General features: G+C 39.5%; 1 protein-coding gene across 9 annotated transcripts in view; it reads left to right on the forward strand.

The window, feature by feature from the left end:
• The first annotated feature begins 11,631 nt into the window (after positions 1-11,631).
• ZMYND11 (zinc finger MYND-type containing 11) overlaps positions 11,632-24,683 on the forward strand; it is a 118,211-nt gene continuing 105,159 nt past the window's right edge. For 2 of the 9 annotated variants that reach the window (XM_057730543.1, XM_057730540.1), the window contains exon 1: positions 11,818-12,023. The gene's annotated coding sequence lies outside the window, so the exon portion shown is untranslated. Of the gene's footprint in view, positions 11,651-11,674; positions 11,752-11,811; positions 12,024-12,218; positions 12,315-12,450; positions 12,725-24,683 lie in introns of those variants that run through there. The other 7 variants (XM_057730539.1, XM_057730534.1, XM_057730541.1 and 4 more) reach the window with 7 other exon arrangements.

Consider the following 24,683-nt stretch of genomic DNA (forward strand, 5'->3'; position numbering starts at 1 on the left):
AAATTATACAGAAAGAAAGAAAGAAAGAAAGAAAGAAAGAAAGAAAGAAAGAAAGAAAGAAAGAAAGAAAGAAAGAAAGGAAAGAAAGAAAGAAAGAAAGAAAAAGAAAGCATTAGAGAAGGAATAAAAGAAAGTAAAAGTCTTATTTTTCTTAATCTTAATTAATCAGATAACAGTTCATTCAAAATATTAACAGTAACATATATTGATTATGTATGCTTAGGTGTAGATTAGATATGTACATATAGATGTATAGATATGCTTATGTATGCTTATATAGAAGTGAAATGAATGACAGCAAGGATAAAGGGATAGGAGAGAGGAATTAGGATTATTTTGTTATTATAAGATACTCACACTACCTGTAAATTGGTATAGTGTTATGTGAAAGTAGAGTTGGATTAGTTATAAATGTATATTGTAAACTTTACAGCAACCACAATAAAAAGTTGAAAAGCAATTGGCAAACTGTGTAGACTAAAACGGGAACCAAATCTTTTAGCATGAAAATAGGATGTGCCACAGAATCACACACAAAGATGAATGTGATTTTATAAAAGAAGCAATCATAAATATTTCAATTCAAATTATAATTTAAAACCCTGTCATCCAGGCTAAATTTTTAATGCTTTGATAAAAGGGTTAGTATTAAAGAACCTAGGGACTTCCCTGGCGGTCCAGTGGTTAAGACTCCATGCTTCCACTGCAGGGGCAATGGGTTCGATCCCTGGTTGGGAAAGTAAGATCCCACATGCCGTGTAGCCAAAAAAAAAAAAAAAAAAAAGTGAAAAGAACCTAAGAATTGTAATTCTCACACTTGACTCGTTCTTCTCTTTACCTATCATCAACCTAATCTTGCCAAAGCAAAATCTAAGCATTCTAGACTTCTTAAAGGAAGCAGAAAATGGAAATAACCAAGGTGAGCCCAACTGTGAATTCTATGGTCCTAAGCAGTAGATGATCAAAGGGAAAGTTTTTTTTTTTCACTTTGGGTGACTCATTTGAATACAGTAGTTTGGGTTTCTTTCCCCTTGTTTGTTTCAGAGTTTTTCATATATCTAAAATCCTTTGTTTAATGAATGTGCATCTTTTATTTTAAAAGTTTAATTTCTTATGGGTCTTCCCTAGTGGTGCAGTATTTAAGACTCTATGCTTCTACTGTGGAGGGGCGGGGGGTCATGGGTTCAATCACTGGTTGGGGAACTAATATCCCACCTGCTGCATGGCCCCCCCAAAAAATTAAAAATTTAATTTCTCATTCTGATAGCAGAATAAAAATTTTAATGGAAGGCAGAGAGATTTTGTGTGTGTAATATCATAGGTAAATGCTTTTCAAAAATGTGTTTCTGAGGAATACATTTTGAAATGATTTCAAGAATAGCCCAGACTTCAGATTCTCTCAGTAGGTAATCCTGGATGCAAGTCTGAGTTCAGTCACTTGCCAGCTCTGAGCCTAGGAAAGATACTTCATTTTTCTAAATCTCAGTGTTCCTCGTGAGTAAAATGTGAGTAATGAAGTTATTGGTTAAGGATGAAATGAGCTAGTGCAGTAAAGGGCATTTCAATCCCTACAACACAGAGCTCAGAGTATTTTAGTGTTTTGAATAAAGGTCTTTTTTGTACAAGGCATTTAGCAAAGTTACATTTATAGATGAAATAAACTTTGTAACAGTAACTCCTCACTATCACATAGAAAGTTTCTTACTTTTACAATCTGTGTGAGTTCAACATCACTGCAATTTACAATGTAAAATATTGAACTGACTTCTAAAAATTGAGTTTGAGGGAAAACCTACATGAAATGTCTTGAGCACTTTCTTCTAATTGGACTCCAGCTTATTCTATTGGATTACCATTTTCCTAAACAACACACTTAAGTCTGGCTTAACTCTTTATTTATTTATTTGGTTGCGGCTCCTTAGTTGCAGCTCACCTGCTCCTTAGTTGTGGCCAGTGGGCTCCTTAGTTGTGGCCAGCAGGCTCCTTAGATGTGCCATGTGAACTCTGTTTTGGCATGTGGGATCTAGTTCCCTGATTAGAGATTGAACCCGGGCCCCCTGCATTGGGAGCTCAGAGTCTTAACCACTGCACCACCAGGGAAGTCCCTTAACTCATTTTTATTTTTCAAAAGTCCCACTCAGGGAATCTGAAAACGAATTCTATTAGATTGAACAATATAAAACTGTCAATATTCAATTCCTCTGACCTAGAAAAATATTTTATTTTCAGAACAAAAAATTTTTTACACTGAAAAATGAATATAGGATCAAGAAAATAAAAATATAAAAAAGAAAAAGTAAACCACATATTATTTTATTTGCCAGAGATTAATATATTTAGCAATTTATCATATTTCCTTCTTGTCATTTTTCTATTAATATATATTTTTATATGGTTGTGATCATTTTCGCCAATGAATATCACAGTTTTTCACTTAATATAGAAAAATAATCTTTATCAACAACCTCTTTGATAGTTACATAAATCATATCTATGAATAAATCACAATTTATTTAGCCATGCTGCTATTGTGTGTGTGTGTGTGTGCTCACGCACACCTGCCTAAGAACTTGCTGTTGTAATATACCATTTATGTAAAGGGTTCCAACATGTGTTTAACACATAATAGCTAAGCAACTCTAATAGAAATTCTTGGTTAAATATTAGCTAGAAATAAATACATATGCATTTAAAACAGACAGCAACTGTTTATTTCAGTTATAGGCTTACCTAGAATGGAGACATACACTAGGACAGTTTTATAATTAGCATTCGGTACATTAGAAACTGTGTAAGAAACTCTATACTTATCCCTTGATCTTGCTCTAATCTGTGGATTCAGTTTCTCTTTCAGCAACTTTCCTTTTAAAAAAATATGATTACCAATAAAAAACCAAAAATGTACTGAGTTTCACTTTTTCTTTGACTTTCTTTGCCTATATTCTGGAGGAGTTTTCAAAATGGCAATGAGAAAAGAGAAATGAGTATAAATAAGAAAGGACAATTCACTCCTGAATGACATGTGTGAAAGTTAACACAGGACTTCACCATGAAGAAGGAGGCAGAAAAAGCCTCGATTGCAAGAGGTGGTCTATTGGACAGCCTCAGGTCAGAAACAGAAAGAAAGGCACTGGGTTTTGCATGCAGCTGTCGAGGAAGCATAACTTCCTGTGTTTGAAATTCTAAGTCTGCAGTTAAATAAAAAGAAAAAAAGGAAGTATGTAGTGCTCTCTGCAGCTTTTCTCCAACTTTACCTGAATACTACATATGAGCAAAAGAGACCATCAAACTGCAGATGTAGAGGCAATGAAGAAATGAATCAGGAAATATTTTTGGATTACAATCATTTTTAAGAAAGTATACTTTAGTGCTGTAATTATTCACTTTTAATTTTACTGTTCATCTAGATTTTTAATTCCTACACATTTCCCCTGGGAGATCTAAAGTATACATTTTCTTCTGCTCTTTAAGGGCTGCATCACTGGGCAGTTCAGTGAGATAGTTTCCTTCAGATACTAGAGAGGTAGTAAGAGCACAGAAAGGCATTTTATATTTCACTACTAATAGAAGGCAATTTTCTCATGAATGATTTATTTAGAATTGTTATCTCTAGTGTTCCTGTCCCCTAAGGCTTTAAAAAATTTCTCTCCACTCTATTGGTATCACACACCCAAAATATGCATAAAGATAACATCGCTTTTAATTTTATGTCAATTATCCAAATCTGAAAGAAAGCTTTTCTAAATATTAAAAAATGAAGGATCCTTCAGAACAAGATACAATTAATTCCAAAGTCAACAATAAAAAATACTCTGACATTTTCTTTCATTATTAATTAATTACTTAATTTTTAAATTGATGTATAGTTAATTTACAATATTGTGTTTGTTTCTGGTGTACACAGTGTTCACTTATACATAAATACATATATATTATTTTTCATATTATTTTCCATTATAGTTTGTTACAAGATATTGAATATAGTTCCTTGTGCTATACAGTAGGACCTCATTGTTTATTTTATGTACAGTAGCTTGCATCTGCCAATCACAAAATCCTAATTTATCCCTCCCCCCAGCCCCCACTTTCCCCTTTGGTAACCGTTAGCTTGTTTTCTATGTCTGGGAGTCTGTTTCTATTTTGTAAATAAGTTCATTTGTATCGTATTTTAGATTCCACATATAAGTGATATCGTATGATATTTGTCTTTGTGTAACATACAATTTCGTATGATCATCTCTAGATCCATCCGTGTTGCTGCAAGTGGCATTATTTCATGTTTTTTATGGCTGAGATGTGATATATATATCACACTTAGGTGGCTTCCATGTCTTGGCTATTGTAAATAGTACTGCTATGAACATTGGGGTGCATGTATATTTTTGAATTAGAGTTTTCTATGGATATAGGCCCTAGAAGTGGGATTGTTGGATCATATGATAACTCCATTTTTAGTTTTTTAAGGAAACTCCATACTGTTCTCCACACAGTGGAGTGGCTGAACTAATTTGCATTCCCACCAACAGTGTAGGAGGTTTCCTTTTTCTACACACCCTCTCCAGCATTTATTATTTGTAGACATTTTAATGATGGCCATTCTAACCAGTGTAACATGATACCTCATTGTAGTTTTGATTTGCATTTCTCTGATAATTAGCAAAGTTGAGCATCTTTTCGTGTGCTTATTGGCCATCTGTATGTCTTCTTTGAAGAAATGTCTATTTAGGTCTTCTGCCCATTTTTTGATTGAGTTGTTTGGTTTTTTGGTTATTGAGTTGTGTGAACTGTTTGTGTATTTTGGAAATTTAACCCTTGTTGGTCACATTGTGAATATTTTCTCCTAGTCCATAGGTTGTCTTTTCGTTCTGTTTATGATTTCCTTTGCTGTGCAAAAGCTTTTAAGTTTAATTAGGTCCCATTTGTTTATTTTTGCTTTTATTTGTTTTTCCTTGGGAGACTGACCTAAGATAACATTGATATGATTTATGTCTGAGAATGTTTTGCCAATGTTCTGTTCTAAGAACTTTATGATGTCATATCTTATATTTAAGTTTTAAAGCCATTTTGAGTTTACTTTTGTGTATGGTGTTAGGGAGTGTTCTAATTTCATTCTTTTACATGTAGCTCTCCAGCTTTTCCAACACTACTTGTCTTTTCTCTATTGTATATTCTTGCTTCCTTTGTTGAAGATTAATTGACCATAGGTGTGTGGATTTGTTTCTGGGCTCTCTATTCTGCTCCATTCATCCATATATCTGTTTTTGTGTTGATACCATGCTGTTTTGATTGCTGTAGCTTTCTAGTAGTGTCTGGAGACTGGGAGGGTTATTCCTCTAGCTTTGTTCTTTTTCCTCAGGATTGCTTTGGCAGTTCTGGGTCTTTTGTGGTTCCATATAGATGTTGGGATTATTTGTCCTAGTTCTGTGAGAAATGTCATGGGTAATTTGATAGATAGCATTAAATCTGTAGATTGCTTTGGATAGTATTGCCATTTTACCAATATTAATTCTTCTAATCCAAGAGCATGGGATATCTTTCCACTTCCTTGAATCATCTTCAGTTTAGTATCTCTATGTTTTATAGTTTTTAGCATTTCATCCGCTTGGTCAGGTTTATCGCTAAGTTTTTTTTTTTTTTTTAATGTGCTTTTAAAAGGGATTTTTAAAAAAATTTCTCTTTCTGATATTTCATCGTTAGTGTAAAGAAATTTAACAGATTTCTGTATCTGTATGTTAATCTTGCTGAATTTATCAGTTCTAGTAGTTTTTGTGTGAAGTCATTAGGGTTTTCTATATACAGTATCATGTCATCTGCAGATAATGATAATATTACCTCTTACCTTCCAATTGGAGGCCTTTTATTTCTTTTCCTTGTCTAATTGCTGTGGTGAGGACTTTCAATACTGTGTTGAATAGATCTGACATTTTCTTAAACATGAATTTGTGTGGGAAGGGACATAATAACTACCCAGTAACAACTGTCATGAAGCTGAAGGAAGAGAATAAAAAAGAATATCTTAAATACTATACACCACAGTGCTGCATTTTAAAGAAACTCGGAATATTTCCCAAAGGTTCTCATTTGTTATGTGGCAATGAGAGAAAAGGATCCACATAAAATGTAACATTGAAAAGGACCTTCTGTTCACAGTTCCATGTGATCAGATGTGTTCATCCGCCATCACTGAGAGTGTAGACCTTAGTAATAATGGGTAAGTGCAGGTGTCTCTTATTTTAGTGTAACCTCACTACAAGAAATTCTTAATAAGATGATAGTGTAGAATGTGACTAAATTTTGTCCTCCATAAAAAGTGACAATGTTGAAAAGGTATCTCTGACGAGGTTGGAGGATGATTATAAAAAATGTAGATGTGCATTTCCTGGTATTTTCTATGTTTAGATAAAGAAGGAGAGAGGCCTCTACCTGGGGCAAACAAGTCTGATGGTGTCTGTGCGAGGCCAGGAATCATTTAACACTCCTCAAGAAAACAACCAGAAGGGGGAAAAGGAAAGTGAGGAAACCAAGGATAAATAGAGCAAGGGTGCGGGAGACAAAGAATATCTGATAGACTTTCACGAGGGTCCTTAGAACAGTAAAGACAACAGACCTCCGGGAAAAGGTGTGAGGGCAGCACTGGATATTGTGGAACTGTGGTGCCAATGGGCACCTGAGAAGGCAGTGAGTAAACCGCCCTCATTTACGCAGGAGAAAACCGATACCTGGAGAGGTGGCTGTGACAACTTCCCACATGTATTCACATTCATTTTTATTAGCTTCGATTGCCCAATAGTTATATTTTTTGGCTTTTTGTATAAATTTTTGGATGTGAGCTATGAATAGATTGCAGGCACAAAATCTCTCTATACACTGACTAAAGAAATTAATGAAAAATAAGATTCTATACAACAATTTTACAGTTAGTATTCTAAAAAGCATACATTTCAAGTGAGGGGAAACAAATATTCAATGTTAACAGTTTCTTCCACAGTATTTCTTCTTAATATTTCACAAAATTGAAACCATAAGCATATGTGATTTTATATTCCTTTCCAGTTAACAGTTTCTAATGCTGGATTTTTATCTTATTTTGACTTTAAAAAAAATTTATTTATTTATTTATTTATTTATTGGCTGTGTTGGGTCTTTGCTGCTGCACACGGGCTTTCTCTAGTTGCGGCGAGCGGGGGCTACTCCTCGTCGTGGTGCGCGGGCTCCTCATTGCCGTGGCTTCGCTTGTTGCGGAGCACAGGCTCTAGGCACGCGGGCTTCAGTAGTTGCAGCACATGGGCTCACATGTTGTGGCTCTCAGGCTCCAGAGCGCAGGCTCAATAGTTGTGGCACATGGGCTTAGTTGCTCTGTGGCATGTGGAATCTTCCTGGAGCAGGGCTTGAACCCGGGTCCCCTGCATTGGCCACTGCGCCACCTAGGAAGTCCTCTTATTTTGACTTTATTTTATTGATCTTACAAAAAACATTGTGATGAATCTCAGTCATCAGTGACAAATATTTTTGAGTTATAAATATTTGGAAAAAAGTGTCTAAGCCTAAGCAGTTACAAACCTCACTACCAACTTCCTGCCTTTTATCTCCCCCAATTTCATTCCAGCCCCCAACCTGGGTGGTGAAGTTCAGGTATCCTATGCTAGATCTGTCTCTAAAAATGTTAAAAAAAAAAAGAAGAAAAATTGATTTGGAGAATTATGTTATCTATTAAGAAAGTCATGCTTGCAACCCTTTCATCTTGCTGCAGATTAATATTTCTTTTCTGGGGTGTCAGCCACCTGATATTGACTTCCTTCTATATAAATTCTTGCTGCGCCAACCGTAATGCCTCAGGCTAACTAGGGACCTCAAGCTAACTAGGGACCTCATGCGTGAAAACACAAAGGAGAAAAGTGTGTTAATATGCTTCAAAAATATCACCCCAGGAATATATACCTCTTCTGCTTCTCTCTCTCTCTCTCTCTCTCACACACACACACACACACACACACACACACACACACACACTCACTTGTGCATGCATGGCCAGAGAGAACATTACTTGGCTCCTCTCAGGGCTTGGGAGACCTTCGTTTACAATATCCTTTATCCCACAGCCCTGTGCTATTAACCTAAGTATAACATGATCTAATTAACATGTAATTTTGATTAATGTGCATTAAGGACTACAATACTTGAGTGACAGAGCCACTGGTATTATGTTATTTAAAAGCAAAACACTAGAATCTTGATAGTACCCTCTCAAGTGCAGTGAGACCAATTTTGTCTGTGCCATTTTTGCCATTTAAGCATATCTGTTGAGAGTCTTGGTGCGCTATGAAGAACAAATTGTCTCATTAGTCTAGAAACTCTAAGGTAAATATAGCATTACAATGGTCTTGTCTTATGGAGAGAAATAGAGAGAGCCAACATAGGTTGGGGGCTCACTTTTTTGAAAAAGTAACAACTGAATAGACACCTGAAGAATAAGTAAGATTAACCCCAGGGAGACGGGGGGAAGGATGTTCCAGCAGGAGGGGACAAACTTTGTACTGTTCTGATATGGGACAAAGGTTAGTGAGGCAGGAATGAAGTGTAGAATGAGGTTAAAATTAGGAGGTAGGTGGGGGCCAGACAAAGCTGGGCCTTGTTGTCCAAAGCACAGGGTTTGATTTATTCAGGATGCGGCAGGAAATCCTTGAGGTTTTTAAGTTGGGAAGAACGATTTGTGCATACATTCTTGTTTGTCTTTCAGAAGATGTATTTAGGATACATTTCTAAATGTGGACATCCGGGCTTAAAGATATAAATATTTTTAAGGCTCTGGTATTTCAGGAGTATTCATACCAATTCAATTTCCTATCAATAGTGTATGAAAAAAAATTTAAAAAAAATAGTGTATGAAAGTGTCCATCTCACTGATCCTCGATAGCATTATCATTGAAGAAGAATTCTGCCATTGAAGTAAAGCAGTGTGTGTGGTTTTTTTTTTTGTCATTTATTAGTTGTGAATTTGAACATTTGTCAATATTTATTAATAATTTATATTTCTTCTTTTGTGAATTATCCATAGCCTTGTTCCTTTTTTTGGTGGTGTGTGTGGTATTTATCTCACTGATGTGACATAGCTTTTTATATTTAAAAACTATTACCCTAGTTCTTATTCTTCCATATATATGTATTTCCAGTTTGCTTGCCTTTTAATTTTACTTGTACAGTCTTCCTCACCTTACAAGAGTAATTTATCAAAAAAATTCTTGTAAAATGAAAATGTTGCTATTATTTTAAATTAGAAAAGGTGATATATATATATACACACATATATATACACATACATTCCTGAGTCCCCATAAATGAAAAACACCAAGTCTCATTGAAATGGACCTAATTTACTTCACTAGTTTACAGTACTTGTGATAACACAACATAATTTCTATTCACTAATTTCTGTATAATGTGCTGTTCACCTGCATATCTGAAGCTTTTTCGTAGGTATTCTGTACATTACACTTAAAACTCAACAAAGCATACATACCATACTCATTGTGTATGTAATTCAACCTTTAATGCAAAACAGAAACATAAAACCAAACTTTAAAGAAATAAAAGCAAGCCTTTCAGGAGCACATGCTGGAGCTTGTGATTGCTACATACTAGCAAACCAGGAACACTCTGAGATGGGAATTTAGCAGGAAACCCTCAACTCTATACACTTGTGAAGTCACCCTCTCCAAATTGGTCCTCAAAAATCTGAATTGGTCCTCATTATGTGAAGAAAGTGGGGAGAAGGGTATTAGAAGAAACTTCTTATAAAGTATAAAAGTTGTAACCCTAATGAACATATTTTAAAATAGGTCTATATTTGTTTTTGACATACAGAATTCATAAATTTTTATATAGTCAAATTTATCACTGTTTTCTGCTAAAAATCATTGCTTTAGAGCTTAGGATATTTTTCTCCACCCTAATCTTACAAACATTCACCTATATTTTCTTCTACCTTTAGAATAATGATTTTCAGTTTATACATTTGTATTATTTAAGTCATTTGGATTGTTTTAAAGTCTGGAGTGTAAGGTAAGGATATGATTTGATTTACTTTTTTTAAGAGAAAAAAATTCCACACCAATTTGTTGAATAATCCATGCCCTCTCTATTTGCATAATATTTCTTAAAGCAGAATCTGGGAAAAGTGATATGCTGATCAAGTCAGATATTACTTAACTGTTTAGTGTTAGCTGGGGTTGGGGAAGAATTAGGAGTGCTGTGTGGGGTCCTTCTTTGGGTGGTGCTAAATCTGTGAAACATGGCCAAGTTGATGGGAACCCTTCCTCACAGCCCACTACTCTTCCTTTTCCCTTCTTTCCTTGACACCTCAGTTCCTTGCCCTCTCTTTGCAGTTTGGCAGATAAATTCATGGTGTAACCTAAGTTGTATGGACATAATTATTTGGGTCTTCTGGGCCTCCCCCAAGCCCAACCCCAAACCACTGGCCCCCAGACCACGTCCGCCTGCCTATTATTTATTCAGCTGGGGGGAAATAAGGTAAGTAAAACTCTTCTGAAGGGAATATAGGGCCAAGGGTTAAATCCAGGCAAAATTAAGGTAGAATGAGAGAGAATATCTGGGTACAAAAATAAAAATGATGGCTAAAAAATTTGATTGGAGAAAAATGTGCAGTTTGGGTTAGTGATTTCTTTCCTAAAATGTAAGTTTCCTTTTATACGTATGTGATATCTTCCTTGAGTGGCCTCTGTGAAATATATAGAATCACGCAGTCCCCTATTTTATAGATGCCTTTTAAAAAAAGATGGTTTACTTAAAGCTATTCATTATTAGAATTCCCGGTCCCACATTCAAACCAGGCATGTATTGATTTTTGTCTGACATCTTTTAACCGCTCTATTTGATTTTAATGGCATATACTTATGCATATCCTGAAACCGAGTTAAAATTGTTTTGTGATGTCTCTTGAGATAACCAAAAGCTCCCTGGGACGTGCCAGAACCAGGGCTATGAAAGACTATGTTTCTTTCACATCATAAAACTGCTGTTCAAGTACCGCCCGTTTCTAAATTCCAACCTAGTCTTAGAGACCAGCTATGAAAGAAGGATGAATTGTCTGAGAATCCCCAAATCTGTCGGACAAGTGTCTTGCGGTGATTCTCGGGTGTATGTGTCCAAAGAGAATCAGAGCAGGAAACTTTGGCTGATGGGTTTTCCTTCCAAACGCCTATGGACAGAGGTCATTAGAGAAAATGTGTGACATCTATGAAAGGACGCTCACCGCGGAGACTTTCCTAATCCCCATGTTGGGATCTTCTCTGGTTAGACACAGAATTACAGACTGAGAAAGATAACCGCCTTCTCCTCACACAAACTGGGGTGTTTTTGCCAAACCGATAACGGGTGGTCCGTTCCTTCTGAAGCCCTGCGTGTTCGTGTGGGGCGAGGGAGTCAGCACAGCCCCGCACTCCGCTCTCCTGACAGAAGTAAAAGGGTATCGACACCATTTCACCGATCTCGCCGCCTTAAAAACGAACGCCTCGGCCAGACGCTGCCCTTCCGACGGCGACCCCGGGCGTCGTGCGGGCAGCGCCGCCGCGGGTCCGAGCGGGCGATGCCGCGGACGCCGGCCCTCTGTGCGCTCGGCTGCCGGCGCCCGCGCGTACGTAGCCTTCACGTGTGTGTGGCTGTGAAGTGCGTGTGTGGATGTGTGAGAATGCGCTCCGGCCCGGGGAGAGGCGCGGAGCCCGGCGCGGCGGGAAGGTGGGTGTGGGCGTGCGCGGCGGGCCCGGCCGGGGGGAGCCGGCGCCGAGCCCGAGCCCGCAGCGCGGCCGGCCGGCGGGCCGCACCACAAAGCCCGGGGGCGGCGGGGAGGAGGCCGGGCCGGCGAGCGGCCGCCCCGCGCAGCCCGCCGTGTGAGCGGCGCCGCGGCCGCGCAGGACGCAAACTTTCCCGGCGACGGCGGGGCGGCGGCGTCCCAACTCCGCGCCCGGCCCCGGCTGCGGCCCCGGCCCGCCGCTCGGCGAGGAGACCCCGTAAGTGCGGCGGCGGGGCCTCCGCGCTTCCCTCGCCGGGCGCTCGCGAGCTTCTGTGATGGAGGCTTGTCAACATGGCGCCCCTGAGGCGCGGAGCCGGGGCGGGCGGCGGGGAGGCCGGGCCCGCGGAGGCGGGGAGGCCGGGAGACCGCAGCCCCCCCTCGCCCCTCGGGCCCAGGCCCGGAGGAGGCGGAGGCGGCGGCGGGAAGGAGGCGGCGCGGGCGGCGGGCCGGGCGCGGAGGGGGAGGGCGAGGCGGCGGCGGCGGCGGCGGCGAGGACCGGAGCATAATGGTGGGAGACGCTCGGCCTCGGTGGCGGGGCGGGGGCGGGGGCGCGGGCGGGGTGTCCGAGGCGGGGGCTTTGTGGAGCCCGGGCCTGGCTGCAGCTTCTCGGGCCGCGGGCGTGACCGCCGCTCGCCCTCCCGCGCACAGCGCCGAGCGGACGGCGGAGCTTTGTTTGCGGCGGGCCGGGGCCTGCTGGGCTGCGGGGCTTCGGCTGCGCCCCCCTCCCCCCCCCGCCTGCGCCGGCCAGGGGAGGGAGGCCCCGCAGGAGGAGGAGGCCCCGCAGGAGCAGCGCCGCGCGGGGCCTGCACGGGCCGCGGAGCCGGGGAGTCGCGTGAGCGCCGCCGCCGGGCCGGTCCTCCCCGCGTGGCCAGGCCTCGGGGCCAGCGGTCGGGTCGGGGTCCGCCGAGACGCGGCCCTGTGAGTTTGGGGGCTGCTGGGGTGGGGCGGGGGGGGGCGTCTGCAGTGGCGGCTAATTGTTGAGAGCGAAGGCCGCGACTGGGCAGGGTGGTCCCCAGGGGCCCAGGCGAGGCTCGGTCCCCGGGGCTAGGAACGGGCGGCAGCGAGGCCTCCGCCTCCGCAGATCCTCCCGGGCCCCCGGGACCGTCTGCGTGTCCGCCACCCCTCCCGCCGGCGTCCGGAGGGGGGCTGTTAAGCTGGGGCCCAGCAGCCGGCTTGGGACCCCAACTTCCGCGTGGACTGTCCCTTTACGCCTTTCTGGCCCAGCGGTGGAGGCGCTCATAGTGTGTCCGTGGTGCCGGCTGTTATGTACGATGGGGGCGTGATACCCAGTGTGTCCGTGGTGCTCGGTGTGCACCCGGTATGTGGTGGGGCTTGATTTCTGGTGTGTCCGTGGTGCCGAATGTGTACCTGGGGTTACATACCGTGGGAGCATGCTTGGTACCCGGTGTGTTTTTGGTGCTGGGTGTGCACCTGGTGCTTGGTGGTGGGGTTATGATACCTGGTGTGGGCATGGTGCCTGGTGTCACATATGGTGTGTGCGTGGCACCTGTTTTCTGTGGTGCCTGGTGTTACATACGGTGTCCACATAGTGCCCGGTGTGGGCATGTCATACTCAGTGTTACATAGTGTGTGTTTATGGTGCTTCGTGTGTACTTGTGGAGTGCGTACATAGTAGCCGGGGTCCTGTGAACTCAAAGCAGGTATCCTGTTGTGGGATGGGTGCCTGAAGGTTGGAGAGGCCCGCTTGGGTCAGATTTTTAGAGGCCCACAGAGCCCCCTGAGGTTTAGGTCCTGGGTCCTCTGGTCTGCCTCAACCAGGTGTTCTGCAGATTACAGTGAGTGGTGTCCTGTGGAAGCAAGAGACTGTTTAAAAATAATTTAGTCTTTTTGTTTAAAGGCAGCAAAACGTTTGTTTTCTTTTAAACTGAGAAATGTAGTAGTTGTAGTTGAGTAACTATGGGATGCATAACCTTTTCAGGCTTTTGGGTCATTGATGTAATTAATGGTTTGAAGTTATCAAGGAGATAGTCTTGGTTGTACTTTTAAAAGTTTGAGCTTTTTCTGGTAAGCAGGGTCACCTTTGTGACTTTTCTGAGTTCTAATTTGTACGAGGAACAGACATAATATGAATTTTGTACAGGCATGTTATTTTCCTTGTCTTCAGTGTTGGTTACAGTCCTTATTTTGGTGGACTCTTCTTTATAAGATGGCCAAGTTAGAGAATCAGAGGTCAGAAAATATGGGCTGCGATTATGACGGAATCAATAAAGTATTTTTCTCGCTTAATTCCATGCGTGATTAACAGCGGATTTCTGTTGTTTTTGTGGTACTTTTTCCCCTCAGATGTTGTTCATATGAAAACGGAATCTCCCTTTTACATTTTGTAATTGGGCAGTTTATTTTTTGTTACCTGTTGCAAGGTAGTTAAAGAAACATACATGTAAGTGCTCCCAGCTTTACAAAGAAAAATCAATTACAATGTTAAAATTATCTCCTTAGTTCATATGAAATATTCCTAAGATATCATAATGTTGATACTTTGAGTGCATGTCATCTTGCATGTTTCCATGAATTGACCTGTGTTTATTTGAACTCTCACCCTTTTGTAACTGTACCCCCTTTTCCTTTAAGGGTTGTTCACGTACTGTATAACAGAGACATTCATACCCTTTGGCTATCTAAATTGAGACTAATTGAGGCTAATTAACAATTTTAACATTAGTAATAAACAGTATCAAATGCTATCCTCTATTGCTTAAAGCTCTAAACCTCTGGTATCAGATTTTGTTTACCTACCCCTACTATCCTTCAATTGAATTTTCCATAGAAAACATTTAAGCAAAGAGGCTGTATCTATAAAAAAGGAGAAAATGTTAAGGAGAAGAGTCAGTTTCACGTTTGAAAACCCTGACTTGGACTTAACATTGAATTTTTTTACAGGGTGATTAGATTTTTGTAATTTGATTAGAGATAGCATAGCAGCGTGAGTTTGGGGCCAGGTGGCTTGTCATTTACTAGCAGAGTAGTGATTATTTAAACTTGCCATACCTGGTCTCAGTTTCTCCATCTGAAAAAGGAGTTTAATTGGTATCCGTATCTCTTACATGAAGACTTTCAGTTACTTTCAGTGGCATTGTCAAAATTTCAAAACAAGTGTCTCTTACATGAAGACTTTCAGTTACTTTCTTTCAGTGGCATTGTCAAAATTTCAAAACAATTTAAATCTACTTTGATACAGTGATTCTGTGAGGATCAGTAGTGATCTGAAGGTTCTCCATATCATCAGTGGTCTGCCCTCCTTTGGTCTTGATTTTTGAAATGTTTTGGTATCCACAAGTTTATAACATAAATGAGTACCATGAAAAAAATAGGTATCATATGTTGTTTGTTTACCAAGTCTCAGCCATTTTGCAAAGTTCTTTACGTACACGTTTAAAAATCATACACATGATCATCTTAAAAGCATAGCAGTCTTCCTTTTAATTGTGTAAGGTCCCAGCTCCTTGTATCACAGCCACTCCCCTCAGCACACATACATACTCTCTCTAATAAGAAGTGAATGAACTGTCAGTAGTAGTTTTTTGAGAGAGTGTGATCCATATAACATAAAGTTTGAGAATCTCTGTGGTAAGAGGTGAAATGATAGTAAGGGGCCTAATGGAGGGGAGACAGAAATTCAGATCTAAACACCCAGAAGTAAGATGTAATATCTCACATGTGATATCTTAAACATATGTACCGCCTTAAGGAAAGATCTTGTTTTGTGTGTGTGCCTGCTGTTACTGATTTTCCGCTTAGAAAATTCTGGAAAAGCTACTTACAGGCATACCTAAAGATACCTTGGGTTCTGCTCCAGACCACTGCAGTAAAGCAGATATAATAAAGCAAGTCATGTGAGTTTTTTGGTTTCCCAATGCATATGAAAGTTATATTTACACTATACTGTAGTCTGTTAAGTGTGCAATAGCATTATGGCTAAAAAATGTACGTACCTTAGTTAAAAAATACTTTATTGCTAAAAAATGCCAACTATCATCTGAGCCTTTTGCAAGTTTTCATAGTAACATCAAAGATCACTGATTACCATAGCAAATGTAGTAATAATGAAAAAGCTTAAAATGTTGCAAGAACTACCAAAATGTGACACAGAAACACAAAGTGAGCAAATGCTATTGGAAAAATGGCACCAATAGACTTACTCAGTGCAGGGTTGCCACAACCTTTAATTTGTAAAAACAGTATTTGTGAGGGGCTTTAAGGTGAAGTGCAGTAAAATGAGGTATGCCTGGAGTTTGTATTGTGAAAATGCTGTACAATACTTGTATCCAAATTACTTACAAATGCAAATAAATAGTATGTAAAATTACAAAATATTTATTTGGAAATTAAGAAAATATTTGTAGAGACCATTATGTATTTAGTAGGGAAACTTAGCAAGCTGTTAGGCTAAGATATTCAACTCAACTTTAGAAATCTCATTTATGTTCAACTAGTAAATATTTAGACATCTTTCATTGTATTTTGGGGGTGTGTTTTCTGTATTCATCAGTACATAGTGGCTAAATATTTGCTTAACTTTATGTGAAATTAGAGAGATGAATAGAAATGACAGGTGGTGGAATATCATCATATCAGCATTTTTAAGGGATCATATGGACTCATCTATTCAAAGATGAGAGGAGTGTATAGAGCAGATTACCTTGTGCTCTTATATAGTAGTTAGAAAAACGTGTGTTGCTGAAAACTTATGTAGTGTTTTATTGTTGTGTAAACTAATATTTAAGTGTAGTAAACTAGTTTTGTTTTAAATAAATGCTTTTATAGTTAAAGTTAGTCCATAATTAATGTTTCATAAGATCACATTAACATATATTTTCTTATAATAGAGTATGTTTTAATATCTTGAGTTCATTCGTTATTTATTGAAACTGCTGTGTGGGAGGCGCTTGCTTGGCAACAGAATTACTGAAGCAAGTACAGTAATGTGTGAGGAGCAGTTAAGTGCAGGTGATTTCAAATTCATTCTAACTTGTAACTTTGTGACTTTATTAACTACTTGGGGATTTTTAAAAACAACTTTGTTATGATTAGTAATTTTTTGTTCTGCTGATGTTATCTGAGCATTTAAATAAAAGATAGACTCACTTAAAATCTCTAATATTTTTTTCCTAATTTGACCTGCTTGCATCTAAGTAAACTTAAAATAGAATTTAAAGAAGGAAGACTCTTCTTTCCTATCCAAGCATTTATCATGTTAACAAAAGAAAGATATATGCAAGTATTTAGAAATGGATTTGTTTTGAGAGCTTGTTACCTAATACCAACTCTCACAATTGGGATTTAAAATGCTATATTTTTAAAATCAGGAAGATACTGTGGTGTATTGCAAGATAATCTGTTATAAATACATTGTACTTTGATTATGTACAGGTATTATTATGTCCCTTTAGAAGACTACTTTGTGAGACGTTTTTAGAAAGCTGTTTTGCGTTGTAAACTTATTGCTTGTAGCAGCACCATTGTTTGTAAAAGGTGTTAATTGAGCATCTACTATCCTAGGCAATTTACATACTCCATTTAGTCCTCACAGCAGCATGAGGGACATATTATAGTATGATTATATGATAAATTATATAGCACAGTTATAAATATTATATGACTTACAATAAGAGAACAGACTTGGAAGAGTAAAGTTACTGGTGCCTGAGGTCACACAGAACACGTGATCAAATGGGTATTTGAATTTAAGTGTATGACTAGCAAATCTGTCCTCCGTTTGGCTGCTCTGTCTCCCTAAAATTCACCAACTTCTTGGATCTTTGTACTGATATACTGTCATCTTACAAGTGTACATTTATGTCTGCTAAAGCATGGAGTAGTAAAAGAACCTGAAACTATGCTTACTCATCTTTCAAAAGTAGGAGGTGGAAGAAAGGAATATTAGAAACCTGGTAATCAGAACATTACATACATGAAGTTCTGGTTAACTCCAGTTTCACTGGTAGTGACAGCTCATAACCTAACAACAAGCATAAGCAATTGGCTCATTTCCTTGCTGTCACTATTGGCAGCTCACATTATGAAGGTAACTTGCCATGGGGCAGGGAGGGACCTACAATTGTTATTCTAATACTTACGTATGGGAGAGAAATGTTTGAAAATATTTGAAATTGACTTTGCCTCTAAAGTTTTCATGCTGCATTGGAAGGGGCAGTCATTGTCTTGAGGAATCTTTTAGTATTCCCTGTGCTGGATAAGTTAAATTTGGATTGCAATAGCTAATTTCTTGGAAGTTACTCTAAGTGCTGAGGCTTCAGGATTCAGCAGGTGTTTATTGTCTAAAATAAAATAGTATGAAGCATATGGTGAAGAGGGAAATAGACCAGCTGAGTTGTAGCATGCCCGGGTTCACATCATGCTTTTGCTTGTCAGTGGGGTATTATATAAGAGTTTCTCATGTTTAATAGCTATAGGAAGATTTTTTAAAAAGAAATACTCTTTAATGAAGGCCAAACTGTCTCAGCTTGAGAGCTATTATGAATGCTTTATTTTTTTTGTTTTTTGGTTTATTTTGTTTTTGGTAGATTCTTGATTTATCTGCTTGTTGATTGCTTTTCTGCCTCAAAACTGCATCTGAAAAATGCTGTTAGGGAGATGAAGTTCTTAATTTTCAATTGAGTTTTGATATGGAATCCTCAAATTATTATTGAATGCATCTACTTTAGCTGGCCCATACGTGTGGTAGGAACAGGTGAGACTGATTTATTTTATTTGGGCTTGCCATTGATACCATATATAAAAGGTTTTCAGGGCATTTTATTTACCTTTAGAGATGTTACGTTTTTAAATTGTAGAGGATGTAAAGTTTAAAGTGATTTATTTTTATACAGTACTTATACAGTACTTATAATTGAACATCTCTTATGTTTAAAAATATCATACTTCATGTAATGTCAAAATACCTGATATCTTCTACTTTGAAATAAATATTTTCTTATTCTGCACGTACCACTCTTGAGAAGCCTCTTGGTTGTGGTCAATGTTCATGTTAGATTGCTGTAGTTAAGAAACTTACATTTGAGTAAATTGAAAGTTAAATTTTATTTTCTTATGATTGTTAAAACTAACTTTAGTCTCAGTTTATTTCCAAGTGAATTAAAAGCTGAACATCCACCAATCCAGTTTAAAGTTAGATTTCCTCTTGGTTCATTTGCATATTTTAAACAAATGCTAACGAAAAACATACTGTTGTAAGCCTTAGTTGCAGTAGTATTTGCATCTTATTTATTTTAAATAAATCCTTTGGGATTTTGCATGACACGTGGGAAGCTCTTGATAGTACACCGGTTCTCAATCGTGACTGAGCATCTGAATTACTTTTTTTCTTAACAAAAACATTGTCAGGATCTCTGGGGACGGGTCTGGGCTCTGTTTTAAAATTCTAGTTTTTTTTTTTTTTAACTTTTCAAGTTTCAAATTTTAATTTTTTTCAGTAGGCCAAGTATACATGCCTTCTTCTAGAAAATTCTTTTTGTCATGACGTACAGAAAATGATGTATCATGAGACCTTCAGCTCTCTGTCTCAGAAGTTATTTTTCAGGAATCTTACTCTTGAAGTTTCCTACAGAGGATAATCAGATAGCCAGAAAAATAAATGTGTCCCAGAAGAAAACCTCAAGTCTTTTCAGATTCCTCAAAAATGCTCTGGTATTTGTCACTCTGCTGATGGTCAGGGAAGGTGGATAGCAAAGGTGGCGTTGATTGGTGCTTCCAAATGGTCCTGCATTGTGTGTGAGACAAATGATGTCCAGGGGTGGGCTGCCACCCAGTTCATTGTCTCTGAGATTTCCTGCAGTTTGAGCATCGGCCTGGTGTTCATGCAGGTCCTGGAGTAAGCTTGTGACCCTGACAGGCATCTCGGAAGCATTTGGATGTCTTTCCCCGGGCAGTTATGCCAGCCGTGGTAAAGTTGTGCCTGCAGGTGAGAGTCAGACCATTTGAGGAGGTTTTCCTGCCACTGCTGCTTAGCAACCTGAGTATCCCTGGCTTTTGTCTGGATTTCAGGTGATCCTTGATGGTGCTCCAGATTTGGGGGTGTCATTTCCACTTGCAGGTTGTTCCCCAGAGGTGGGGCCAGAGCAGGAGCAGATTCATTTTCTGAGTATCAGGAGGTTCTGAGGGAAGAAGCCTGGGCGCTGTGAGATTCACTGTCCAGTCACTGATGGCCAGTATCTGCGTTCTCTCCTGTTCCTGCACTTCTCCCTCAGGGTGCTGAGGCTTCCCAGTGGGCTTCCTGTGGAGAGCTTGATAATTTCCACGGGTTTCTCTTCCTTCCTCTCTCTTGCAGTATCCATCAGTGTGCAGAGGTCAGGGCTTTTAGAGGTGGAGGGGTGGCCTGGAGAAGCCTCGTTTGCCCTGGTGCTGACTGCTGGTGGTGTCTTCAGCAAGTGCTGAGCAGGTCATGTGCTCTTGCAACCGGATGGCACAGCCTCGTCTGCAGTCCGTCTCCCACTGGCATCCATCCTCTCACTTTTGTCTACTTTTTTTAAAGTGTGTCAGGTCTGATTGTCTTAAATAAACATAATTTTCTGTTTTAGATCACCAGATATGTTCAAGAATTATATTGATTGCTCTTGTTAGAATTGCATTTTAAATAGAATATTTCTACAGAATTGGACCTTGAAAAATAGAGTGGAAAATGTTAGATGGGTTTACTATTACAAGTCACTATTTGTTCTTGAGTAGAGGTACTATTTCATAGAATGACCCTAAATGTTGTAATAATAGGAAGAGAAGAGCATCTGACATCAATTCATAGAAAAAGTAATTGACTAAAAAATTTGAATTCTACGAAATGAAATGCTGAACTGAAACCTGATTGCGGCAATCTCTGTCTCCTCAACGAAGGGAGACCGCAGGCTCTGTTCCTGTTTTCTTTCCCTGCACTGTGGCCTGAAATTTGCTAATAGGCAGTACTTGGAGATAATTGTAAACCTCTCCTCATTTATTTTCCTTCTCCCAGGGCTTACAGTCCTGTCATCATGATATTTTGGAGTCTGTTCTTCGTCTAATTTTCTAGTCTTATCTCCCCTTACCCTAAGTAAAACCTTTACTTCAGCCAGTTATTATGTTTTTTCTTTCAGTAAGTGTTTTCTTTAATGCACAAGTAGTACTGTTATATTAATAATACTTTATAACTTTTGCTCAGGTATCCTTTCCCCTCCCCATTCTGCCCCCAGTACTCAAGTTACCTTAAAATTTAATTTAGAATTTGTTGGCACCTGAGATCTCTTATCAAGTTTCATCTTCTCCATCTTATTGCTATCCCACAGTGATCTCCCCCTACAGCATTTAAAGTTTGCCTCAACTAGTTCTTATTCTCTTGTCTTTTACAATCATAATTATCTTACCTTTCTATAATTATCTTATCTTCCCAGTTCCTTGACCTGAGGACACTTTCAGCATTTCTTTATAATACCTAGTACAGTGCTGTACATAAAGTAGGTCGCATAAGTGCATGTAGGTAGACAAAAGAATGCCCCTTTATCTTTTCAGTGCCCTCATTGTATAGGCAAAACCCAAATTCTGGATGAATTTACCTGAATAGCCTCATGCTAGTAGGGGGAAACTTCATAGCTCAGGACACTGTATGTAGATTCTTGGAAACCAACATATATGGTCATCTGGCCTCTCAGTCAGACTTTATTTCTCTGATCAGTTCACTGTCCACTTTCAATAATGACTTGCTAAACTTTTTTCACTTTCCTCACACCTTCCTACCCCCCATTACTCTTGTAGAGGAGTTTAGCCTCTTTTTCCAGAGGCGAAGGAAGGCTTCATGTATGAAGTAACTTGCTTTACTCCAGATCTACAGACACACCTGCACTCACCATCTCCTTCTGTCATTGTCTTCACCTGTGTTTCTGTAGATCATCCCCTCTAGAAACCTCTTACTATCTCATTGTCATCCTCTTCTATACTTGCTCTCTCCAATTTTCATTTAATTATACTTCAACATCTCTCACCATTTAAAAACAAACAAAAACAACAAAAATCTTCTCAGAATGCCACATCCACTGCTGTGGTTTTCTTTTCTCCCCTATATAATCTTTCTCTTTTCTGAACACTCATCCAGAGAATCATCTTTCTTTATGTTTCCGTGCTTCTTCCCAGTCCAGCTTCTATAGTATCAGACGACTGAAGCTGTTCCTGGGAGGTACTGTGACCGCCAAGTGGCCGAGTCCACCTGCGCCTTTCAGGCCTCCGTTCTACTTGACTTTCAGCAGCTTTTGAGGCACAGTTGACCATTCCCTCCTTGGAACATTCCTTTATGTCTTTGTTTTTTATAATGCCACACTCTTGCTTTTCTTTAGAACCTTTGGCTGCTGCTTGTCTGTTTGCCAGCTGCTCTTCTGCTGCCTAGAATGAAACATGAAGTGCCTCCCCCCAGCTGCCGCCCCCTGCCCTAGGACTCCATTCTTTCTTCACTACCTGCCTCCCTCCAGAGTCTCGTCCAGACTCATGGTTTCACTTACCACCAACGTGGGAATGATTACTATATTAGCTAAGGTGCTTTCAGCCAGAACTTACAGAAAACCTTGACTCAGACTGGCTAATGCAAACTTATTCTCTCATCTAACTGGAGGTCCGGAGAGAGGATAGACTTCAGGTGACACAGTCAACAGTTCGAAGGACTGTGTATCCTTTGTCCAACCCACCACCCTCAGTATCACCTGTGTTCTCAGGCTAGTTCCCCTCAGGGCTACAAGAAGGCTGCATCAGTTTTGGGCATCGTATTAAGACCTAGTGACATTCAGAGGGAGAAGAGACCATTTTTTAGGGCTAGGAGTTGGTCTTAAAGGTAACCCTAGCACTTCTTCCTCACTGAGTCACATAGCACTTGGCTGGACTTGATATCAGCTGATAAGGAAGGTGGAATTACCATGATTGGTGCAGGCTAAACTTCTGGGCTCAATAGCTGTTGGGAATCTAATCACTCTCTTCTGCTGACAATTCGTCAGTGACTTCCATTGCCCTTAGGTTAAACTTTCAAATCCTTTATAATGGCTTATGAAACTCCACATAATCTGGTCCCTGTGTACTGTGCCACCTGTGGTTATGACCGTGGCCATTTTTAATGCTGATGAGATGGGATTATTTAGAAAACAATATGCCTTCTTAAACCACAGCTAATAATTACCTTCTTTTTAAAGTTTCCTGGAGAATCATTCTCCTGCTTCTTCCCACTGTTTATTCCTTGACCTCAAAATTCTTAACACAGTGTCCTAGGCAGTCGTTACTGTCAATTAGAAATGTGAAATGAGGCCAGACTTTTTTGACACTACTTGTCAAGATTATGGCAAACGTGTTTGAACCAAATTAAAACTCAGAGTACTTTAGAAACAGACATTGTATTAAAATAACAAGTATTTGGCAGTTCAGCTATAGGAAGTGCCGGATTTATTTGCAGATGTCAGTGTCTGCTTTTGCTTGTGTCTGCTGTGGCCATGCGTTTTACAATGTGTAAGATAATTGGAAGATTTCAGATTTTTCTCGTATAAGTAATATTTTATACTTTTTCAAAGATAGTGTAAGCTTTGTGATATATAACAGTTCAATAAGACAGTAAGAAAGATAAGACAGGAATGTGTGTTCCCCAGTCCTGCCCAGAGGCCAATGTCAGCCTAAACGCCTGGGGTTCTGGATGTTCGTGCAGGAGGAGTGCCACATGTTCTTACCCCTGGCATGTATCTGCTTTGATCTAGAAAGTGGTTATGTAATTTCTTAGTTCTTTATTCTATTGCTCATTCATTATGGTAAAGTATATGTAGTTAAGCGGGACATGCTCCTTTCTTGCAGTAAGATATCCTTATGTGGACTGCCAAATAATTGAGGGTTTTAAACAGTTACAGTTGATTCTCATGCGTTCAGAATCCAAATAATGGAAAAGTTCAGTTGCAAACTTTGGTCTCATTTCATTAATTAAAGAGATGATAATTTTGAAGGCAAATGTATTAGGAAAAAAGAGAGGTCAGTACAGATTGAGATAGCACCTAGATCCTGTCTGTAGAAGTATGTTGTGATTATTAGTGTGTGTGAAAGTATAAACCGTTGAGTTGTCTATCCTTTAAATTCATTCAGATGTTTAAGTGAGACATGTTTCTTTTAGTATAAACTGTTTGCATTGGATAAAATTGACTGATTTCCTGTTGTCTCTCTCTGACCTTGAATACCTTCAACATGATGCTGATGTGTACTCTAATTCATATTCCATCAGTTCTGAAGTACAGAATTGCTGTTGGTCATTTTCTTCAGATTTGAAGTTTACCATTATAGAGACTGCAAATTATGACAGACTCCTCTTGAAAAACATTTTTTTGAGAGATGAAGCATTCTGGTTAACTTAGCAAGGACTAGTATGGTTGTTATGTAATAAATGAATGGCTAATTTAAAATAATTTTAATACAAACATTATTCACCCTGTTTCATAGATCTTTAAGTTCCTAGAAGACAGTGATTGTGTCACTTTAAGGGCCTTATTAGGAAATTAATGTTATGTGCTAATTATAGGGTCCCAGTAATCCCTGTTGTACTATGCTGGTATTTATACAGAGTTGGCTATCTCTAACTGGAAACATCGTAAAAGCTTCAGTTTTCTTCATCTCCCTACTTAAGATGGTTTTCAGGATGTTTATAATGTTATAAAAATGGCTGTTCTCAAAATGTTTAAAAAGTAAAGATCACGTTTTGTTATAATTTCAGTTGATTTTTGTTATTCACTGTAGTTATGTTCTGTAAGGTCACCATAAACAGTGAATCAGCCAATACTGACCCTTTACCCCAAGGGAGATGCAGGGTTCAGTACCTGCAAGCCTCTGGTTACACATATTTATAAACAAAATTTCCTATAGATTC

The sequence above is a fragment of the Hippopotamus amphibius genome, chromosome 4, assembly GCF_030028045.1.
Source record: "Hippopotamus amphibius kiboko isolate mHipAmp2 chromosome 4, mHipAmp2.hap2, whole genome shotgun sequence".
Classification (NCBI taxonomy): Eukaryota; Metazoa; Chordata; class Mammalia; order Artiodactyla; family Hippopotamidae; genus Hippopotamus; species Hippopotamus amphibius.